The sequence below is a fragment of the Delphinus delphis genome, chromosome 18, assembly GCF_949987515.2.
Source record: "Delphinus delphis chromosome 18, mDelDel1.2, whole genome shotgun sequence".
In the NCBI taxonomy this organism is placed as follows: Eukaryota; Metazoa; Chordata; class Mammalia; order Artiodactyla; family Delphinidae; genus Delphinus; species Delphinus delphis.
The window spans coordinates 41,279,937-41,300,666 of record NC_082700.1 but is presented as its reverse complement, the minus strand read 5'-3'; the positions used below and the strand labels follow the sequence as shown (position 1 = coordinate 41,300,666).

Below are 20,730 nucleotides of genomic sequence, written 5' to 3'. Positions count from 1 at the left end.
ATTAACTTGGTTCCTTTGCTTGTCTGTTTGCATGTTTTCTGTTTTGTTTTGTTTGTTTGTTTGTTTTGCAAAAAAGACAATTTATCTTGAATGATTTATGTAGGGAAAGTTCATTGGATACTTACAATAAATTTATTATATTATTTGTTGTTATGTCATTTAAGATAATATAAATAGTATTATTAATGAACTTTTTCATCACTTTACCTCCAAAAATGGAAATATACATGTAAATGATATTAAATCAGAATTTTAGAGTTAGAAAAAATTTATATCTCTATATAGAGAACAAATTTCTTATTTTACAGATATATAAAATAAAATTAGGGTAAGTTACAAAAATCACACAGATAATTTGCAGAAAAGATAACTCTAGCAATTAAGTCTGTTTTAATACTCTGTATTGAAATAATGCACATATACATAGCCATCTAGAGATTTTGTAATTATTATACAAATAATATATATATATTAATATAATGATATATATATTATATATAATATATATATTATATGTAAAGAAATGCAGGACAATTGGATTAATGATGATGAATGAGTGTAGTAGGGATAACTTCATTGTCACTATTTCCTATGTGTACTTAGAATGGATTGGTAAGATTATTGATATACTTTAAAATTATTCAAGATTTGGGTAATTTTTTTTATTTTGAAAAGTTTAAAAGCCAACTTGTACATACTTCACAATCTACCTATGTGACAAAAAATAGATGGAAAAGAGATTACTAGAGCTTGTTTATTCATCAACTAATACTATTTAAATATTTATTGTCTTATAAAAGTAGTTCATATATTTATTATATATGCCTATTTAAAAAGATCTGAATCCCATCATGGAATTTTTAGTGTGTTTCTCTTTAAGCTGTGGTACAATTTGTATATTTAAACTAGAAACATTGTATTACTTCTTAAATGCTTGATAGAAATAAATTTCATGGTCTACAAAATTTTAATTTTTAAGTGAAATATTTAATACATGTTTATCTCCTGTATTTTAGTTTACATATAACTAAATAAATATTCACATATAATATTTACATATATATAAATAAATAAATAAATACACAATTCAAATTCTGGTTGATATTTGGGGACTAAATAAAATATTTTGAAAGCCTTATCTCCCTCAAATAAATTTTTAAAATATATGGAAATATATTTTCTTGCCTTTTTGAAAACATAATAATTTTCAGTCTATATAATCTATAAGGAAAAAGTACTGTGTTGGATTTTAAGGAGACATTGTATGTAATTCATTTTTTACCTTAACTATTTTACACATTTACTGGAATATAAGCACTGTAATTTTTTATATGACCCAAATCACTCTTCTATAATATCCACTTTAATATAGACAAAAAAGGTAGCCAAGTATTTTTGGGTAGGGAGTAACATGGTGAAGTAGTGCCATGAAATGACGATAATGATAATAACCAGAGTGTATATGGGGAGAAAATGTAAAGACATGAGGGCCAATTAAGTTTCAAATATTCCTTGATAAGTAAAAGAGCCTTCACAAATTGCAAAGAGACATAGAAAGGAAAGTAAGAAGATGAGAAATTTGTTGAAGTAAGTGTGACCCTCAGGTGGAGGCAGTATGGTGAAAGAGAGGATGTTGTCATATAGGACTAGATGGTTTTCAGCATGGAGCCTTTAATAAAACAATAAGAATAATAATTTAAAAAAACTAATTTGGTATCAGGAAATAATTAGATTGGTTGTAAATACATTGAATTTGAGGGACTGACATTACATTCTAGTAGAATTATTAGCTATTCAAGATTGCATACTAAATCACATGGGAGATATTATTTTAGAACATGGATTTTGGAGCCATATGAAAAGAAGATAGATGAATACATGGAAATGAATGAGAGAAAAATGAAAAGTTTGAAGACAGAACTTAATAAAATGCCAGAATATAAAAGTTATTGTAAAGAACCAAAAATATGGGCTGTAAAATGGGAAACTAAAACAAAATACTTGTGGGTTGCTCAATTAGATAGATTATCTTCCTATTCTGAGTCCACATATGTTATAGCTCTGAACTAGATTGGAAACTCCTTAACCATCTTTTCCATAGACACCCCAACACTATATCTCACTAAACAGAAAAAAATAGTTGCCTTTGATGAATAATATCAATAATATCAAAATGTATTTTTAAAGTTATATTGGATGATTTGAAAATCACTAGTGATGAGCAAGAATGAGGGAGTGTAAATTATTCTGTCAAATCAATAATAATGAAATAAAGATATCCAATTGTATAGAAAATTATGTTTTTTTCCTTCAGATCATAATTCTTGGTTTATTCATACATAGAAAAAAAATAAGCAATATGTTTAAACTTAGTTTTTGACTGTTAATATGCATTTATAACTCCCCAATCACTAAAATAATAAAATTTTATATTCATTATTTCGGCAGCCAATAAGAGTTTAAATTTAATTAAATTCAACTCTTCTTATTACCTTAAATTTTAAGAGTCCTATATTTTGATGTTTTCCATAATGACTAAAATGTTTAAAAAATAATATTTTAGAAACTTCTTTAAACTTAAACAGAGAAATGAAATAAGACATCTAAAATTTCTACCTATATGTACATTTAATTTGAAAAAAAAAACACTGCTAACTTTTTATTTGCACTGTATTACTCCATGACATAAAATTGACAGTGGAAATACAACTAAGATGATAAATTATAATTGATATACAACACTCTGATATCTCATCAGCAATTTACCTTGGCTTTTATTTGTCTGGATTCATTCATATCACTGAGATATGGAGACAGTAAATAGTTATAAATGCTTCCTAAAGAAATATAAATCATAAAAATATTTATTCAGGAAGAGATTAATTGGAATATTAGTTTTAATGATGAAATTTAAACTATCAATTTAATGGTTTACATTATTATATGGTGTACAAGGAGCTGGAATTTTATGAAGCCATTAATAAATTAAAATGAGGTAAAAAAGGCAAATACAATAATATAAACAAGAATAATGTCCATATTCCTTTCCAGTGGTTGTCATAATAAATTACCACAAATTGAGAGGTTTAAAATGACACAAAGTTACCCTTTCACATTCTGGAAGCCAGAAGTCTGAAATCAAGTTTTTGAGAGGGTCAATTCCCTTTGGAAGAGATGAAGGAGAATCCATTTTATACCTTCTTTCAGTTTCTGGTGGCTGCCAAAAATGATTGGTGCTCCTTAGCTTACTGCTGCATAACTCCAAATTCACCTCCAGTTTTGGCATTGCCTTCATGGTGTTTCTCTGTGTCTCAAATTTTGCTCTGGTTTTATCTTATAAGCACACCTCAACTTTCATTGGATTTAGGGTCCACTGTAAATCCAGAATGAGTTCACCTGGAAACCCTTAACTTAATTATATCTGGAAAGATATTTTATCCAACTAACGTTATATTTGCAGCTTCTGGTGGTTAGGATTTTGGACATATCTTTTGTGGAGGACACTATTCAACCCACTACAGTGCCAATCAAATTAGAAAAAAGGATATGCTAAACATTTATTGTGTGCTATGTCATGTATTAAGTGTTTTGAGAGCTATTAATGTATACAATTATTAGAATAAACCTGTGAGTTATCCTGCTCCTGAAGGCAGATTTCTTGGTTTCAAATACTTCCTCCATTATTTACTTGATATTTTATCTTGGGCAGGTTATTTAAATATATAACACCTCAATATTCTCAATTTTCTCATCTGGAAATGGGGCATATGGGTACCTATTTAATAGAATTGTGTTAAGTATTTAATAAGCTAATATTGAAAAATGTGTGTGTGATAAAACTGATTGGGTAAGCACACCAAAAAATAATAAAAGTATATGACAATGTGACTTCTTTTTCATACTATTAATAAATGGAATGTCTGATAAACATACATATCTACTTTCCATAAATAACCAGAAAATTGAGGGAAATATATGAAACAACTATTTTTTTAGATATTGGATAATAGATAATGCAGAACAATGACCAATGAGAGAAGAAAAATAAGAATAGTGAATACCACAGTCACCTATGGAATTTGCCTGGATGCAGTTTTCTGTTCATGGTATGGAGATCAATGCCTAACAGAACAAAGAAGATTCACTGAGATATGGAGACAGCAATTGGATTTCGGTAGTCAGAGTCTGGAGTTCATGGGGCAGAGTACCAGAGAAGGAGATCGTCATAGATCGCTTTGGAAAAAAAAAAAAAAAAACTACAAAAATCTACGGTAATCTAAACAATTCACAGAACTTACACAGTATAAATATCTGAGCATTAGTATCCAATTTGAACAATACATTTAATTGTCAAACCTGAGTTCATGTGCCCAATGAACAGTGAGGTCAACAAGCTAAAATGTCATAGTTTGGAGCAGAGTTTGCAAGGGCCACAGAAGGAGAATTGGCAGCTCATGCTCAAAAAGCCCAAATTCCCCTATGGTTTTTGGGGAAGAGTTTTTATAGGCAAAATTTGGGAAGAGGGCTGCAGGGTGTGTGACTTTCTTCTGATTGGTTACTGGTGAGCTAACAGGGTGGTGTCCTAGGAATCTTAATCATCAACCTTCTGGTTCCAACCAGTCTGGTATCTATGTGCTTGTTCTCTGTCTGAAGTTACCATCCTCAACCTGGGTGGGGAACCCACACCCTGTAGAAGAACTGAGAGATATGTATCAGATTGCTATGCACAGCCCTGAGGAGGAACCAAGACCCTGTTCCATCACTGCACTATTGTTCCTTGATTACCTTTTGTTTCTGCATTCACTCTCTGCCCTAATTAGTAACTGTTTGAATCCACACTTTGGAACTCAGGGAAGGTCTAAAAGGCTGACGCCTTTTTTCTACAAACAAGAAACAGGGGACACAGATAGGCTTTTTTACCGAGAAAGGCCCCACAAGGTCCCGCTCAGCTTTAAATTTAAAAAAAATCAAAATTTTCACACCATTTTTTAGTAGGAGTTAACAGGCTGATTCTAAACAAAAGTATGCCAAATAATTTTGAAAGGGAGAAAAAATATTCAAGGAAGTAACTTCCTAAATTTGAGAGAGAATATAAAGCTACATTCCTCAAGAGAACACAGTATTGGCTCACAGATACATAGATTAATGGAACAGAAATAAATATATGTCTATAGGGTCAACATTTTTTTTTTTTTAACAAAAGCACTGGTGCATCTCAATATAGAAAAAAGAGTCTTTGTAATAAGTGGTGCTGAAACAACTAGACATTCATAAGAAAAAAATAACCTAGGGTTTATCTCACACCAAACACAATATTGTGTCAAGATAAATAATATAGAAAACCACAAAAGATTAAAATATATTTTTACAGGTGAGTACTTCTTACACAAGACATAGAAAGTCCTAAACATTAAAAAATGATTAATTGGGCTTTATTAAAATTAGTTATGTATCTTTTCCATTACAAATTAAATGTAAATATGGTATATACACGTATTATATATATTATATACATATACACATAATATATATTGACAATTTATATTCGGTATATGCAAAAATCTACGAGTTCACAAATAAGACTAATAATCTAATAAAAGTTTATTTTTGAGTAAACTTCAAAAAAGGAAGATATACAAATGAACAATTAGCACAAACATTTCTCAAAATCATCTGTCATTGGTGAAATGTTATCATGTATTGGCAAGAATGGGGACAAACTTTTACTCTCATAAAGTGCTGGCATTTTACTTCTTTCTTTATTTACTTTTTTTTTTTTTTGCGGTACGAGGGCCTCTCACTGTTGTGGCCTCTCCCATTGCGGAGCAACAGGCTCTGGACGCGCAGGCTCAGCAGCCATGGCTCACGGATGCAGTCGCTCCACGGCATGTGGGATCTTCCCAGACCGAGGCACGAACCCATGTCCCCTGCATCTGCAGGCGGGCTCTCAACCACTGTGCCACCAGGGAAGCCCTTTATTTACTTTTAAGTTTTATTGGAGTATAGTTGATTTACAATGTTGTGTCAATTTCAGGTGTACAGCAAAGTGAATCAGTCGTACATACACATATATCCACTCTTTTAGATTCTTTTCCCATATAGGCCATTACAGAGTACTGAGTAGAGTTCCCAGGGGTATACAGTAGGTCCTTATTAATTATCTATTTTATATATAGCAGAGTGTATATGTCAATCCAAATCTCCCAATTTACCCCTCCCCGCCATTACCCTCTGGTAACCATAAGTTGGTTTTCTACATCTGTAACTTTATTTCTGTTTTGTAAATAAGTTCATTTGTACCCCCTTTTTAGATTCCACATGTAAGAGATATCATATGATATTTGTCTTTCTCTGTCTGACTTCCTTCACTCAGGATGACAATCTCTAGGTCCATCTGTGTTGCAGCAAATAGCATTATTTCATTCTTTTTTATGGTTGAGTAATATTTCATTGAATATATGTACAACATCTTCTTTCTCTATTCCTCTGTTGATGGAAGTTTAGGTTGCTTCCATGTCCTGGCTATTGTAAACAGCACTGCAATGAACATTGGGGTGCATGTATCCTATCGAACCATGTTTTTCCCCAGATATATGTCCAGAAGTGGGATTGTTGGATCATATGGTAGCTCTATTTTTAGTTTTTTAAGGAACCTCCATACTGTTCTCCATAGTGGCTGTACCAATTAACATTCCCACCAACAGTGTAGGAGGGCTCCCTTTTTTTCACACCATCTACAGCATTTATTATTTGTAGACTTTTTGATGATGGTCATTCTGATTTATTTTTATGTTTTATTATTTTTTCTTTTAGTTTTTTTATTGGAGTATAGTTGATTTACAATGTTGTCTTAGTTTCTGCTGTACAGCAAAGTGAGTCAGACACATATATCCATTCATTTTTAGATACTTTTTCCATGTAGGTCGTTACAGAGTATTGAGAAGAGTTCACTGTGCTATACAGCAGGTTCTTATTAGTTATCTATTTTATATAGAGTAGTTTGTATATGTCAATCCAAATCTCTCAATTTATCCCTCCACCTGCTCCCTGATTTCCCCCTGGTAATCATAAGTTTGCTTGCTACATCTGTGACTCTATTTCTGTTTTGTAAATAAGCTCATTTCTACCTTTTTTTTTTTTTTTTTTTTAGATTCCACATGTAAGCAATATCATATGATATTTATCTTTCTCTCTCTGGCTTATTTCACTCAGTATGACAATCTCTAGGTTCATCTATGTTTCTGCAAATGGCACTATTTCATTCATTTTGTGGCTGAGTAATACTCCATTGTATATATGTACCACATCTTGTTTATCCATTCCTCTGTTGATGGACATTAAGTTTCTTCCATGTCCAGTCCATTGTAAATAGTGCTGCAAAGAACACTGGGGTGAATGTATCATTTTTAATTACGATTTTTTCTAAATATAAGCACAGGAGTGGGATTGTTGGATCATATGGTAGTTTTATTGCATTTGGGTTGCTTTTGTGTGTGTGTGTGTGTGTGTATCTATTGTTGTTTTTTTGTTTGCATTTCCCATGAGGTTTTCATACAGGAGTCTGTATATATACAAGGTTGTCTTAAATTGCTGATCTCTTAATTTCAAATGCAATTCCCATCTCCTGCATTTGTACTCTCCTCACAGTTGCCACTTTTGATAAATCTGTGTGTGGATGATTTCCTTTTATTACTTTATGTTTGTCTTTATCAGTGAGCTTTCCCATTTGTGATTTTCTTGTTTTTCCCCCCTGCCTAGAGAATTTCCTTTAGCATTTGGTTTGGTAGTGCTGAATTCTCTTAGCTTTCGCTTGTCTGTAAAGATTTTGATTTCTCCATTGAATCTGAATGAGAGCCTTGCTGGATAGAGTATTCTTAGTTGTAGGATTTTCCCTTTCATCACTTTAAATACATAGTTGCCACTCCCTTCTGGCTTGCAGGGTTTCTGCTGAAAAATCAGCTGATAACGTCATTGGGATTTCCTTGTATGTTATTTCTTCCTTTTCCTTGTTCCTTTTAAAGTTTTCATTTGTCTTTAATTTTTGTTGGTTTGAATAATATTCATCTTAGCATGTTCCTTTTTGGGGTGTCCTGTATGGGACTTTCTGTGCTTCCTGCACTTGGGTGACTATTTCCTTTCCCATGTTAGGGAAGTTTTCCACTATAATTTCTTCAGACATTTTCTCAGGCCCTTTCTTTCTCTTCTTTTTCTGGGATCCCTATAATGCAAATGGTGCATTTAATGTTGTACCAGAGGTCTCTGAGACTCTCCTCATTTCTTTTCATTCTTTTTTTCTTTATTCTGTTCTGTGGCAGTGATTTCCACCACTCTGTGTTCCAGCTCACTTATTTGTTCTGCCTCAGTTATTCTGCTATCAGTTCCTTCTAGTGTATTTTTCATTTCAGTTATTGTGTTGCTCATCTCTGTTTGTTCTTTAAATCTTCTATCTTTTTGTTAAACATTTCTTGTATCTTCTCGATCTGTGCATCCGTTCTTTTTCTGAGATTTTGGATCAACTTTACTATTATCATTTTGAATTCTTTTTCAAGTAGATTGCCTATGTACTCTTCTTTTCATTGTTCTTCTAGGTTTTTATCTTTTTTCTTCATTTGCAACATATTTCACCATCATCTCATTTTTGTCTCACTTACTGTGTTTGTGGTCTCCTTTTCATAGGCAGCATGATCATAGTTCCTTTTGCTTCTGGTGTATGCCCCCTGGTGGGTTAAGTTGGTCCAGAGGCAGGCTTCCTGGTGGGAGGGACTCGTGCCTGCCCTCTGGTGGGTGGAGTTGAGTTTTGACCTTCTGGTGGGCTTGGCCATGTCACAGTGTGTGTTTGGCGGTGGCTGTGAACTTAGTATAACTTTAGGCAGCCTGTCTGCTGATGAGTGGGGCTGTGTTCCTCTCTTGCTGGTTGTTCAGACTGAGGCATTCCAAAACTGGAGCCTGCAGGCTGTTGGGCAGGGATGGGTCTTGGTGCAGAAACACGGACCTCTGTGAGAGCTCACATCAGTTAATATTCCCTGGGGTCTCTGCTACCTCTGTCCTTCCCCCACAGTGAGCTACAATGAACCCCTCCCTCCCCAGGAGACCTGGTAGGTCTAGCCTAGTTTCCTATGGAGGTACTGCTTTGTGCTGGGTCCTGATGCATGTGAGACATGGTGTGCACCCTTGAAGAGTGGAATCACTGTTTTCCCCAGCCCTGGGGAACTCCTAAACTCACTCTCTGCTGACCTTCAAGGCTAGATGTTCTGGGGGTTCTTCCTCCTGATGCCAGACCCTCAGACTGTCTTGTGTGTGGGAGGACTATTTTTATGTGGGAAACTACCTGTGTAGCTTGTGTGTGTTTAATATTTTACTATTATTATTATTATCATCATCATTATTATTGGTGTGAGGACTGCTTTTAGAATGGATGTCTACTATCTCTTTCCTCAGTGTATGCTGGCCATTATCCCCTTGATAGGGGTTTTGATTGGTGTTGTAGTGACCAGAGCCTGCCCTGGTTATTGAGCAGAGCCTCCCATTTGCTCTATGTTGTCATTGCCCTGTTATGGACAGGGTCTGCTCCTTAGTTGTTCCAGTAGAGGCCTCCAGTTCTGTTTCTTAGCTGTGTTTCTGATTTGTGGTGTAAAGGGTATAAGTTTAGGCAGGATTGGAGCACTCCCACTGGGAGAGAAGCCACTGAGTATTCCTTCTCTGAAGCTGTTTACCTGTGAGCATGTTCTGTTGTGCCACTTTTCACCCATTGTGCAAGCTCACAAATTACTCTGTTGTTGGCATTGCTCTCATCCACACCTTAACCACAGGTATGCCAGCAACTGACTCTGGTGTCTCTCAAGTGCTGTTTTCACTAGACCACCAGCATAGATCCACTGAAGTCAGGTCCCAGGATTGCAGTAATCATGGATCTGAACCCACTGTGAGCACCATGAGGGCAGCTCAGACTCTGACCTGGCCCAACTCTCATGTGTACATGCTCACAAAGTCCACAACTGCTAAAGCTAGACCTGTCTCAGTTGCATGAGCACTTGTCTCTTCAGATGTTCCACAGATGCTGACTTTACCAAGTCAGTCATGGGGTTTAATCTGAGGTTCATGAAACTGCAAGGAGAGATTTCAGCCCTTTTTCCTTAGTCGCATAGTGCCTGAGACTCAGCTTTGATTTCAGACCCACCTCTGTGTGTGGGTCACTCACAGGCATCTGCTCCCTGCCCAGGCAGGAGGGAGTGGAGGCAGCAACCAACAGATGCACATGAACCTGCTCTGCTGGGAGGCCCTCCTAGTGCCTGCAGAGGTGGGGGCAGGCACATGGGCAGAGAGGCTTCATTGGCAGCCTGCCCTTTTCATGTCACTCAACAATGGTGCTTCAGTTCTAAGGAGCTCCTGGCTTCTTCCAGGAGCATTCCTGGTTGCGGAGCTTCTCAGTCTCATCACCTCAGGCTGTCTCTGAGCAGCCAACAGCAGTCACCTCCCCGGGCTTGCTCTCCAAACCCACGTTCTGGCCCCCAGCTCCCGTCTGCTCTGGCAGACACACATCTCAGGCTCAGACATGCAGGGTTGTGCATGGACCATCTGTTTAGGTCTTAACTTTGTCTTGCCTGTCACAGATCAATTACAGTGCTCTCTTCTGGGCCCCCAAAACTCCCCTTCTGTTTCAGATGATCTCCCCACTGGTGAGGAGGCTTCCCTGGGTGAGAGAACCTCTCCTCTCCTTTAGCGCCCCCCACCCAGGGGCATTGGTCCAGTCCCACTTCCCCTTTTCTTTTTTTCCTTTTCTCTCTTTCACACTACCTGGTTACGAGGGAATATTTTCTTGTGCTTTTAGGTGTCCAAGGTCGTCTGTTAGTGTTCAGCAGGTTCTCTGTGAGAATTGTTCCATTTTCAGATTTATTCTTAATGCTCCTGTAGAAAGAGGTGAACTCCATGTCCTTCTATGCTGCCATCTTGACCCCTATCCCTATTATTATTTTTGAGATGAGTATTCTTTCAAGAAATGGATGTGATATTTCTTTGTGCTGCATTTAGAGAAGTGTTCATACGTACTTGTAGTAATGATGTTTATAAAAGTTGTACCTGCATGCTACAAAACGAACACTGTTTTTTTTTATGTGAAGCTTGCATTGTATTAATACGAACATCTATAACAGTCAAAACTAAAGTGACAGAAAGCAAATGAGCTGTAGCCTTGGGTCAGGTTTGAGTAGGGGTATTGGCTGTAAAAAGAAATAGAACTTTCTGGTGGAATATAATTGTTGTATATCCTCATTGGGATGGTGATTAACTGGACATACACATTTTTGGAAACTCATTCAACTGTATTTTTAAAGTGGGTGCATTTTATTGTGTATAAAAGACCCCTCTATAAGGAGATTTCAGAAGTAAAAAATATTTTGAGTGACTAATTGTAACAACAACATTCAATATGTTCTTTAAGTATTTGTTAATTTTCAAAGATATACACAGGGACTTCCCTGGTGGCATAGTGGCTAAGAATCCTCCTGCCAATGCAGGGGATGTGGATTTGATCCCTGGTCCAGGAAGATCCCACATGTTGTGGATCACCTAAGCCCATGTGCCACAACTACTGAGCCTGCATGCCACAACTACTGAAACACATAGAGCCCGTGCTCCACAACAAGAGAAGCCACCACAATGAGAAGCCTGCACACTAAAATGAAGAGTAACCCCTGCTCGCTGCAACTACAGAAAGCTCGTGTGCAACAACAAAGACACAACCATCCAAAAATAAATAAAAAATAAAATAAATAAATTTTTAAAAATACTGTGGAAAAAGATATATACGCATCTCCTTTCAACTGAAATAATCAATTACCATAAACTACTAATTTGAGTCATATGTTTATTTTTTTAACTAAGATAAATATCTTAATGCTATAGACAGTTGTAACACTCTAAAACTTAGATCAGATAAGGAAACATATATGAGTGATATATGCAATAGAGGTTAGCAATTGTGCTACATTTTATTTCACCAAATTATATTCCAAATAATGTGGGAAGAAGAAAAATGTACACTATTGATCAGGGCGTGTTTGCCACTCTCTTAGGTTTTATTCCACATTTCTCAATCCCCAGGTAAAACGTTAAGTTCTGACCTGCTCAATATCTGCACAAGCATTGATTTGTAACAACAAATAAGGTGGCACAACCAAAGAACAAAGTCAGAAAGATACATCAGCTCCTTGCAGAAGATGAAAGCTCTGTTGTTAGTCAAGCTATTGATGGCATCACTAATGAAGTTAGCAACTAAACTTAGAAAAAGAGAAAATGCTCATTTGTCCTCATTATATGACATACTTGTGCATGTAAGATTTATTCCTTTCTTTCCTTCTTCCTACCTTCCTTCCAAACCAGTGTAAAAATAAATATCAAAGCTAAATATCATAAATATCTTCCATCATAACATGCCCAGTAATGCCCTAGTTTATGCAGAATTTTAGACAAAAAATATTCCTTAGTTACTAATCATACACATAAATGTTTTAAAACTAGAACAGAGGAAGAACATAGGAATGTATTTTAGAAGCAAATGTACACATGTAACTAATTCATTAGTGCCCAGAAACAGTATCATGTGTAAACATATGCCAACATCACTGTCAAAATCCTTTGAATCCTTTGAAAAGCATAAAGTGTTAAATTGACGTAGCTTAGCCATTGATTATCAAGTTTTAGAACATTTTATTTGTTCATTTGTGAGATATCATGAGAATTGAATGAAAACATTTCCTGTACTAGCAAAGGAAAAATTATGCTGGTTCTTCTGAAAAGTCAAAATAATTAGAGGACTTAGTGCAGAAAACCTGAAATTCTTTATTTATGTTAAAATTTGACATATTGAATTGCTATTCTGGGTTAGTACCTTGTTTCAAATGATAATTTCTATTTCATGGTATTTTAAAACTATTAGTAACATTACAATCCATGTAGAACCTTCAAATCAGCAAACACACTATTACAGGAGAAGAAATTCTCATGTTAAGTACATAAATGGTTTCATTGTTGAGCTACTCCAACTACTCCATTTTTTTTTAAGGAATCCATTCCCCATGGGACTACAAACATCTATTACTTGTACCAGTTCATACTTCTAGGGTCAGATAACAAGTACACGTCTACATAAATAGCCCTTTCAAATCTGACGGTCCTCATGGTGTACAAACTTGTATTCTCTAGGCTGTCTAAAGTAAAGCGTGGTATGCTGCAGTGAGCTTGAACTGCCTCTTGGCACTCAATGCTAAATTTCCAGGAATTTTTCTAGCATTTGATAACAGGTTGGTAGCTTGAAATGGAGAATGGCATAATATTTACACCATGATAATTAACAAATCCACAAATCAGGGCTTCCTTGCTATTCACCACCTGATGGTTATTAAGTATTTACCACAACTATTACTAGCGATACCCCATGTCAAAAGTTTGTTGGCTTTTTTCCCCCAGAAGAGGCAAGAAATGAAAGTAGAGAAAAGGAAGAGAAGAGTAGGAAAGAGACAGGAGGATGGAAAAGATGAAGGCAACATTGAAGAAAGGAAGGAAGGGAATGTCTAAATCATTTAACCTACATTCACACACTTCCTGAAAGTAATATTTTATTTTTGACATATTTTGGAAAGTTGCATTAAAATATGACTTAAAAAACATTATTTGGAATATGAAAGTAGTTTTTTAGTAACATTTTCATTATCTCCTAAGTGATGATACATTTTTCTGTAATACTGCATAAGCATTCTTTTCAGAGCAGAAAAAATACATGTAAATATATTTCAGAGAAAAAAGGAAAGATGTCCTATCCATAACTAACAATAAGTATCTTCATGAATAAAATAAGAAGAGTGAAATGAACATTACATATTTGAATAAAATCTGATTTGGAAAACTATAATAACTTTTAAAATTTATATCTCCATGACCCCTGTAACAGTCTTCTAATTTTATTCTTTTTTCAGGACTCTGCCTTTTGAATAAATTTCCTAGACTGCTGTCTGAGAAAACTTACTAAAATGTAAATATTATCATGTGACTACATTGTGTAATTATGCCCTTAAATTAAATGTGCATTATTTAAAAAAAAAAAAACTCCTTGAAAAGTAGAGAAGGGGGACAAAAAGAAGCAAATGTAGAAAAAAATATGGGAAACCTACTGAAAACCTATTCATTTTTAGCTTTTTCCATTACTGTAGATTTATAAATAATTCTTAAACTGTACTATATGCTCTTTAATCTTGTAACCACCGTCTCCCTTTAATTTAACATGTCTTTATTCAAATATTTAATAGTGAGCAACTATTGTACACTCAGCATGGGCTGGTCCTGAGGTAGACAATATATAGATGGAAAATGCATGGCTCATGAATTAAGGAATTTATATTTTGGATAGAAAAACTGATAAGAAAATAGATAATTATACGAAGGTTTTGCAAATTAACTCACACTGTAACTCAAATTCATAGATAAAGTAAACATATTTGATTTTAGTTTACTTGAATACTAATTTCTCCCCCAATTCTTTATCAAACATTACTAAGGAGATAAAGACAGTTAACTAAATATTGCACCAGATCAAAAATATAGGATAATGTAAACACTCCCTGGAGATAGTACTCTCACTTAGAAACAACAAATCTACATTTCTTCCCCCATTCCTTTCTATAAAGTAGGTTATTTATTTATTTATTTAGTGTTGAGGCCATGCTTATGCATCCATGTGAAACAGGGAGAAAGCACAAACTGATTCTATGATAGAATTTGGAGATTCACTGTCTTCTGTCAAATGCCTTTGGGGAAAATTCACTTTCCCATGAGATATGGCTTACCCTGCTGGAGTTCCTAGTTAATTTTGACAACTAATACCATTATATTTAGTCTTTCTGAGTTACTCATGGACAAGTAGTGCCTTCTAGATGGCTTGCTTTAATCTGGAATTAAGCTATCCTTAGACTCCTCAATGTTTTTCAGAGGTCCAATCTCTAGTAGATCAAGCAGTTTTTCTTCCATCTTATACATACACCAATTAATTCCAATCTATACATATACCCATTAATCTTTCTCTATATCACAATTCCTATGGGGTTGGAAATGAGGCAGATTATTTTATTTCCTCTATGACATCTCCTATTACCATAAAGTGTGCCAAATTTTTATAAATAAAAGGGGTATATTCTCTATAATAGCAGGAAAATCTCTGATCTAAGCCTCTGTTATACAGAATTCAGATAAAAATTTGAAAAATAATCTAAGACAAAAACATATTTTGCAAATATTTTATATATTATATAATACTGTTATATAAAATCAGTATTTACTTTTTGTCAGAAATTTTCACTTAAGTAATGGACAGTTTGGATTAGCTTAGGTAAAGTCTTTTTACTCAGAAAGGCTGAAAAAAGGTCCACCATTAACAATTTACAATATTTGTTTACAAAATTATTATACAATAAAATTTGGTAATTGCTGGTAATCTAAACTGAGGAAAATGGGAACCAAAGATTTCTTAGAAAAGCTAAGCTAAAGAATAGAGATGTTTGGAGCAAAAGTAAAACATGCAAAATCTACTAGAGCAACATACTGTGGGAAAATACAGGGATTTCACAATGAATGAAATGTAGAATCTGAGGAACGAAAGGAAAACAGTAAGGCTAGAGAAATAAGTAAGGTAAGATTAAGCTATATATTGGATGTAGTTCTATGAATATAAGTTAAAGGCTCAAATAAAAAATATCATTTAGATAACAAAATAATGTATTAAAATTATACTTAAAAAGTATTTTTGAAGGCAAAAGAATGGTTTGGGGAAGAGCATAAATTTTGAGGCAAGAAGACAATGCTAAGTTAATGACAGAAAAATGAGGTGACCTGGGTTTGAAATATGTATATGAAAAAATGTTTAAATATATAAAATGTAATATTTAAAATTTTAAATATATATATTTAAACATATATATTACCCATATACTTGACTCTACCCTTAAAACATAGTTTGAAGTGTAAGACAATAGTTGATTATATCATTAATGAGAACCTTGAGAAGAAAGAAAGTTACTTGACAAAGGGTGTAAAAGAATGTAAAACATTGACATGACATTGACATGATTGTTTTTACTGTAAAGATAATGGGAAAGTTTAATAATATTAACAATATTTACATAAGTGAGAAAGCATACAGAACTTTGGCCAAATACTGTAAATATCTTCTCTCTATTGTATTAATATATATTCTATGTCTTGGTCATCCTAAAATAAAACCCTGGCTAGTCTGTTTGCTGAGAAACCCAAAGACCTTTCCCTGGAATAGTTATTTCCATCTTCTATAGACTGTAACTCAAATCTTTTATTTTGAAGCTATTTTTACATGTTTATTGTGGGATATTCACTATATGTTATAGAATCATATGTATGTTATACATTAGATCTCTAGACTCCTTCATCCTGTATAAATGCAATTTTATATCCTTTGACCAACATTTCCTCTACCTTCCTGCCTCTGGTAACCAGCATTTTACTCCCTGCTTCTGTGTATTCAACTTTTTTAGATTCCACAGATAAATGAAATCATTTGATACTTGTCTTTTTGTGTCTGGCTTATTTCACTAAATATAATGTCTTCCAGGTTCATCCAGGTTTTTCTTCTATGGCTGAAAAATATTCCAATGTGTGTGTGTGTGTGTGTGTGTGTGTGGTGTGTTTGTGTGTAAACCACGTTTTCTATATTCATTCATCTGTCAATGGACACTTAGGTTGTTTCCACAGCTTAGTTATTGTGAATAATGCTGTAATAAACATGGAAGCACAAATATCTCTTAGAGTTACTGATTTCATTACTTTGGGGTTTATACCCAGAAAAGAAATTACTGGATCTTATGGTACTTCTATTTTTAAAGTTTTGTAGAAACTCAGTACTCTTTTCCATAATGACTATAACAGTTTACATTCCCATTAACAACATACACGGGGTTTCCTTTTCACTACATCCTTGCCAACTCTTGTCATAGTTTTGATAGTAGCCATCTAACAGTTGGGAAGTCATATTTCATTGTGATTTTGATTTACATTTCTCTGATGACTAGTGATGTTGAGGACCTTTTCATATACCTCTTGGGCATTTGTATGTCTTTGGAAAATGTCTATTCAGGTTCTTTGCCCATTTTTTAATCAAGGTGTTGTTGGGTTCTTTTGCCATTGAGTTTTATGAGTTCTTTATATATTTTGGATATTAACCCCTCATCAGATATATAGTTTGCAAATATTTTCTCCCATTTAGCTTGACTTTTAATTTTGTTGATATGTTTTTCCTTTGCTGTGCAAAAGCTATTAATTTGATGTGGTCTCACGTGTTTATCTTTTGTTGCCTATGCTTTATGACATTCAAAAACTTATTACCAAGGCCAATGTCAAGGAGTTTTTCCCTTCTTCTAGGGGTTCTATGGTTTCATGTCTTACATTTAAGTCTTTAATCCATTTTGAGTTTATTTTTGTGTATGGTATAAAATAAGGGTATGATTTCATTCTTTTACATGTGGCTATCCAGTTTTCTTAACACTATTTACTAAAGAGACTATCCTTCCCCCATTGTATATTCTTGACACCATTGTCAAATATTAGTTAACCATATATGTGTTGGTTTACTTCTGAGCTCTTTATTTTGGTTCCAATTGTCAATATGTTTGTTGTTATGTCAGTGCCATATTCTTTTCATTACTATAGTTTTGTAATATGGTTTGAAAGCAGAAAATGTAATGCCTACAGATTTGTTCTTCTTTCTAAAGAGTGTTTTGATTATTCAGGGTCTTTTGTGGTTCCATATGAATTTTAGGATTTTTTTTCTGTGAAAAAAGAGCCATTAGACTTTTGATAGGGATTATCTTGAACCTAGATGGCTTTGGGTTGTATGGACATCTTCACAATATTAATTATTTCAATTCATGAACAAGGGATATCCTTCCATTTACTTGTATCTTATTCAATTTATTTCGACAATGTTTTATATTTTTCAGTGTATAGATCATTGAATTCCTTGGTTAAATTTGTTCCTAAATATTTTACTCTTTTTGATGCTATTCTGAATTAGAATGTTTTCTGATAGATCACTGTTGGTGGAAAGAAATGCAAATTATTTTTGTATGTTGACTTTAACCTCTTTCAATATTAAATGCTCTACTTATTTACACTTTAATATTCCACATCTAATTTTGCATATGTTTAGGGAACACTATATGCTTGATTTACATTATACTTTTTTTTTTTTTTTTTTTTTTTTTTTTTTTTGCGGTATGCAGGCTTCTTACTGTTGTGGCCTCTCTCGTTGCAGAGCACAGGCTCCAGACACGTAGGCTCAGTGGCCATGGCTCACGGGCCCAGCTGCTCCAGCATGTACAATCTTCCTGGACCGGGGCATGAACCTGTCTCCCCTGCATCAACAGGCAGACTCTCAACAACTGCACCACCAGGGAAGCCCCTACATTATGCTTCTTAATTTTATATTCTCTATCACATTGTTAAACTTCAACAGCACTTTAAAATTTTAAAGCCCTATATTACATTGTGGTTTTCATGTATATATTTGTCTCCTGGGTTTTAAGTCTCTGGAGTATAAACACTAGGTAATTTTTTATTTGAATTCCTAAAAATAGAATACTTTCTATCACACAACAGGTACCTAATAAAAGTGCACTTAATGGTGAAAAATCAAATCACAAATCCTAAAAAGAACATAGCTAAAATATGTTAAGCTTCTGTTAATGACCCGGTTATATCTATGCATATCTCAAAAATGTCAACATTTTATGGGATAGATTTGTAATTTATTCTTTTTTGTTTACAAAAAAGGACACTGAAATAATCACTTTAAAAGCTAGCTGTTGGGGAGTGCACTGAGTGTCATGGGAGCAGCTTATCCCCCTGCTCCCTGCAACACAGCCTTCAACTTTGGGACTCCCTCATGCACCTAGGGTACCGCTGCAGCTGCCAAGGTCCCCACGGGTGGATTTGGAGCTTTTGGGACAACATCTACAACAGCGTGTTCTGCATTCAGTTTTTCTGCTCCAGATAACACAAGCATTACTGGATTCTTTGGTGGTACTCAGAACAAATTTTTGGATTTGGTACTTGTTTTGGCACAACAGCTGGAACTAGTATGGTTTAGGTACTGACTTGGTAACTAAACTTGGATTTGGAGGATTTAATACACAGCAGAAGTGGCAGCAACAAACTACATTAGGTGGTCTCTTCATTCAGCCTACAAAAGCTCCTGCCCAGTTCAAACAACTGATAAATACTGCAAGTGCTCTTTCTGTCCCAGTACTACTGGGAGATGAGACAGATGCTATTTTGGTAAAATGGAATTTAACTACAGGCCTTTTGGGGAACAGAAAAAGGAAATTTTAACAATAACATTCCACCAACGGAATTCAAACAAGAAAATCCCTTTTGCTGGTTTAAGGCAGTAGGTTATAGTTGTATGCCCAATAATAAACATGAAGATGGGCTAGTGGTTTTAGTTTTCAACAAAAAAGAAACAGATATTCAAAGCCAGCAACAGCAATTGGTAGAATCATTGCATAAAATTTTGGGAGGAAACCAGACCCTTACTGTAAATGTAGAGGGTATTAAAACATTGTCAGATGATCAGACAGAAGTTGTCATTTATGTTGTTGAGCATTCTCCAAATGGTACTTCAAGAAGAGTCCCAGCTACAATAATATACGCCCATTCTGAACAAACCAATATAAAAGCACAGTTGCAGCAACTTTGTGTAATGCTTTCTATGACTTGAACAGAACATTCTTCTGCACAGATCGAACAACTTTTACAGAATCCTCCCGCTGATGTTGATCCTATTATCTGGGAGCAAGTCAAAGTGGATAACCTTGATTCTGAAAACTTAATTCCTGTACCAATGGTGGATTTCAAAGAACTTCTTTGAAGACTGAAGGTTCAAGATCAGATGACTAAGCAGCATCAGACCAGATTAGATATCATATCTGAAGATATTGGTGAATTACAGAAGAATTCAACTACAACTACAACTATGACCAACATTGCACAATAGAAGAGGAAACTCATGGACTTTCCCATAGAATCTTCAGGCCCTAATCAAACAGGAAATTCAGAGGAAGAGTGTATATGCCATCCAAGCTGAAGCAATTCAGCTAGATACATTTCATTGTGAACTAAATACCCTACTCAGTTTAAGGACTGAGTAAATGAACTGATGTCCCAAATCAGGAGGCAGAATCATTTTGGAGCAGTCAAATCTGAAGAAAGATATTACATAGATACAGACCTGTTACGAGAAATCAAGCAGCATTTGAAACAACAGGAAGACCTTAGCCACTTGATTAGGATCATAAAAGATGACCTAGAAGATAAGTTAGTAGAACATAGATTGAATGAAACCATCTACATCAGAGGTGGTGTTGTCAGTTGACATTTCACAAACTTGTGTTATAGGTTTGTGAAATACATCTTGTTATATCAGGCCGTACTTAAGAATGAAACTGACCACATGGAGGAGAAAAAAAAAAAAAAACAACAATTCTCCCCCTGACTTGGTTTTTGAGAAGGTTACTTACAAATTGTCATTCATCAAATCTGAAATAATAGTAATTTCACTGCTCTTCAGAGATAGCCTTCGAAAGATTTACATCTATTATAAAAGCTGTAATTACCTTAAAAGAGAAGTACATAATTACCAAAAATATGTATTATTGT

The 20,730-nt window shown here is 34.5% G+C and overlaps 1 pseudogene; it reads left to right on the top strand.

The window, feature by feature from the left end:
• The first annotated feature begins 18,899 nt into the window (after positions 1-18,899).
• LOC132413610 (nucleoporin p54 pseudogene) lies at positions 18,900-20,446 on the top strand (annotated as a pseudogene).
• Positions 20,447-20,730: the final 284 nt, after the last annotated feature.